The following is a 3469-nucleotide window of genomic DNA, read 5'->3' on the forward strand; positions in this document are numbered from 1 at the left end:
TTTTTGTATCAAACATTTTTTTTCTTAAAAATTACAAGACCAAAAAAATTAACGGGCCACATGGCTGGCCCTAAGGCTCAGCCATCTGACTTGTACCCATATGCCAGAAAAAACTGACACATGGGTACGAAAATAATCTTCGAAATTTTTTTAAAAAAAAAAAGATCCAGAGGGAAAAAAAACGTTGATCAGAAAAGAAAACAGCAGTAATAGGCATGGAAACCTAATAAAACACGAAAAACAACATATTAGTGTTCTTATGCAAAACATCTGTAAACTTGTTTTTGTATCAAAAATTTTACTAAAGTTACCAGTGTGCATTGGCCAGCTCTTAGCTCTGCAACTCTCCAGATATGCGCAAAATGTACATAGTTATCACTTACTGAAAAAGCCAAAAAAATTAAAAGGGCCAGAAAGATCGCCCTATGGCTCAGCCCTCTGACTTGTACCCATATGCCAGAAAAACTGACACGTGGATACGAAAAAATTTCTTCAAAAATATTTTTAAAAAAATATCCAGAGGGGGAAAACTTTGATCAGACAAGAAAACAGTGCAGCAATAGGCATAGGAACCTAATAAAACACAAAAAACAACATATTAGTGCTCGTTATACAAAACATCTGTAAACTTGTTTTTGTATCAAATTTAAGTGCGCGTTGGCCAGCTCTTAGCTCTGGAATTCTCTGGATAGGCGCAAAATGTCGCACACAAATATCGCTTCTTGAGAAAATCAAAAAAAAATAAACGAGCCAGAAGGTTGGCCCTATGGCTCAGCCCTCTGACTTGTACCCATCCGACAGAAAAAAAACTCACATATGGGTACGAAAAAATCTTCAAAAAGGTCCAGAAGAAGGTCCACAAGGTACTGAACTGACTGCGCATTATATGTACTGTAAGTAAGGTGTTAGTATGGCTGCATTAATTAGGTTTTGTCTTGGCCTACAAGTAAAACAAACTCTAGTTAAGTCACTTCACTGCGACAACTGCTATTATGAATAGTAACACAATAGATTGATAGGTAATATTCCAAGCTAAACTGATCGAGTTACGGCTGACTCACTGCCAGGGGGCCAAAAAGAGAGGAACATGAGGGAGGTGAAGGGGAGGGCAAAAAGGGACCCCTGGCCAACTACACTAAACGTTAAGTATTGAGTTAACTCACAGCAAAATAACAAACAACAGCAAAAGATTATGATTGAGAATAAAGAAAACTAGTTTAAATTGAAGTAAAGCAAAACAAATAATCAAGTTTCAGTTGTTGGTAATAGGAGGTGAATTCCGTAATTGCAATCCATAAACATGGAACAAAATGAGTTTTGAAAAAGGAGCACAGAAGAGGAAAGAACACTTTAGGTTCTTTCAGATGAGAAGAAGTCTGATTCGTCACTTGAGTGGGAACAGGAGGAGTTTCAAGGATGAAATTCAGAGTAGCTCTATAGTTTTTGTCCAATGTTGTGTTAGTCAGACTAGCTAGCGTGAGGTGGCATAGATGCAGACATTAGGCTAGTTTCTGTTTCTGTCAAATGCATTGATTGTGAGTAGCCTATACGAGTAGTGCCTTGACCATCTTGATCTCCGCCTACATCTTCGACAGATTGACCTCGGGGGTACTTGGCGTACGTAGACTGTGGTCAACACTTGTTTAATCGTGATGCTCTCCAGGTCCGCCTTGCCTATGATCTTCTTCAACACCTTCAGTTTCTTGCTCCTATACTTCTTCTTCTCCCCCTCCCCTTCGCTCTTCTTCTTCGGGGTCATCTAACACACAGAGAGGTTGACATGGTACTAGGAAAGATAGAAGCCGCCAATATATAACAACACTATCTAGTCGCTGATTCAGTAACACAACACTTTCTTGATGACAGCTGTCACTGCAAAAAATTAAACATAATTTCATGAGTCACCCAAAAGCCCCAAAAGAGAAACCACCCCGAAAAGCTATTACAATCCGCCAAAAACAACACCAGGTTTCAGAAAAAACTGATTTTCATTGCCGCTGCATAATCGGATGCAAAAACAAATCTGAGATCTTCAGAGAATTCTAAGAGCTCAAGTCTAACTCAAGACAACAGCCTGCTTTAATGATGAGGATATGTTAAGCTTCAATTGAAACAAAAAATTTCCTGGAAAAATGTTCAAAGAAACCACATTAAAAACTTCAAAATGGTGTCTGGAATGATGTTCAATTTACAAACATGTCCAGAAACACTCGTCGGCGATTAATTAAAATTCAAAAACAATTTTCGAGCGAAAAAAATTCTTGTCGTGAAAAAGTTAAACTGCAAATTCTGTTCAGAGACTTTTTACGTTTTGCGAAATTCAGAGGAAAACATACAAATTATGGTTACCTCGAATGACCTAAAATTAGCTCAGAAAGCCGATAAAAAATGAGCCAAAATCATTTAGCCCAAAAATACTTTTAAACTAAAATTTAAAAAGCAAAAAATACGAAGTCAACGTAAGTAGAAAAGCAAGTTGCAGAAGTAAATGAAAACATAAAGAGCAACTACAATGAAAACTGCATACAGTAAAAAAAAAATCTATGACTTGTCAACTAAGACGACAAAACTTACGCAGACAAATAATAAGCCGACAACTTTGTTGAAACCTAACGTTTACCGTTTGAAAAAAAAAACAGGTCCTGTTCAGATTCAAACCGAGAACTTTTGCCGTCCCGGGCGGTTTTGTTACCTCCAGACTAAGTTTGCCGTAGCCACCTGCAAATTTAAATTCATTATGAATCAAGATACCAAGTTGTTCACCCTTAAAAACTCTATATTCCGATTTGATAACGATAGCTTATCGCAAGCGTGACAACGTATGTGATCTGAGCTCACCTCTCGATGATGTTGACTCGAACTGGTAGTCTTTGGAATAATCTGGGTAGTTGAATCTGTTGAACTTCCTCAGCTGCTGCTTCACTTCGCTGTTCTTCCCTATTCTGTTGAAACACACTTTGAATAGAGTCTTCAGATCTTCCGAGTCGCACTTCCCAATCCAGTACTGTGCACGTGGGATCGAACCCAGATTGACTCCTGGTGCGTCGAATTTGTACTCTGCCTTCTCGGCCACTTTCTTCTCCGCCGGAATCACAGGGATCTCGAAGTTACTCGCTCTCTTCGACACTCTTCCTGATCTAGTCACTGCCGGTGGTTTCTCTTTGTCCTCCTTCGGCTCTGCCGGTGCTAGAATAATAAAGCAAAAATGCGACGTTGAATGGACATACGTGTACTTCTTGGCGGATCCATTGGCCAGCCTAAACACTCAGTGACCATGAGACAGGTTGCAATGTGCCAAAGTTATAGGCCATAGCCATCAGGTTGCTTGCAATTTTCCTTTTGGTGCGTATATTCAATGCTTTTGTCCAGTACATTATACGCAGACCACATATCTGACATTATAGTCGAACCACTTCGAACATATTTTTTAATACAATCCATGAATGACTCTAAATTTCTGTTTGGAAAT

This window comes from Symsagittifera roscoffensis, chromosome 4, assembly GCF_963678635.1.
Source record: "Symsagittifera roscoffensis chromosome 4, txSymRosc1.1, whole genome shotgun sequence".
Lineage (NCBI taxonomy): Eukaryota > Metazoa > Xenacoelomorpha > Acoela > Convolutidae > Symsagittifera > Symsagittifera roscoffensis.